This window comes from Crocuta crocuta, unplaced genomic scaffold (assembly GCF_008692635.1).
Source record: "Crocuta crocuta isolate KB4526 unplaced genomic scaffold, BGI_CrCroc_1.0 scaffold190, whole genome shotgun sequence".
Classification (NCBI taxonomy): Eukaryota; Metazoa; Chordata; class Mammalia; order Carnivora; family Hyaenidae; genus Crocuta; species Crocuta crocuta.
The window spans coordinates 10,902,189-10,903,055 of NW_027527955.1; positions in this window are offsets into that span (position 1 = coordinate 10,902,189).

Below are 867 nucleotides of genomic sequence, written 5' to 3' on the forward strand. Positions count from 1 at the left end.
ACTTACTGGATAAAGTTAAAACTGTGCCCAGGAAAATGTATAGCTGTAAATCCCTACATCAGAAACAAAGTATAAATTAAACTTCAAGCAAACAGAAGGTAAAAAATAATAAAGACAAAAGTGATGTCAAAATAGAAAAACAAAAGAGAAAATCAGTGAAATCAAAAGTTGGTTCTTTGAAAATGTCAACAAAATTGACAAACCTTTAGTTAGACTGATGGAAAAAAGAGAAGACTCAAATTATCTTACAGAAATAAAACAGATAATAAGGGAATACTGTGAACAATGATATGCCAACAAATTACATAACCTAGATGAAATGGAAAAATTCCTAAAAAGACACAAACTACCAAAACTGACTCAAGAGGAAATAGAAAATCTTGAATAGATTTGTAATAGGTAAAGAGATTAAATCCATAATCACAAAACTTCCCACAAAGAAAAGCTCTAGAATAGAAGGAGGAGGGACCATTTTCCAACTCATATGTATCACAACAAAGGAATAACACAAACCAGGGTCTCTTATGCATATAGACACACATACCCCCAACAAACTGGGATCAAATTGAATTCAGCAATGCTAAAAAAAAAATGACTATATATCATGACCAAGTAGATTTATTCCTGGAATGCAAAGCTGGTTCAACATATGAAAATCAGTCAACATAGTGTATATTAAGACAAAATCACATGATCATCATAATAGATGCAGATATAGCATTTGATAAAGTGTAACACCCTCTCATGATAAAAATATTCAAACTAGGAAATGAAGGGAGCCTTCTCAAGCTGATAAAGAACATCTACAAAATATCTACAGCTGACCTCATATTAATAGTAAAAGATGGAAAGCTTTACCCCTGAGAT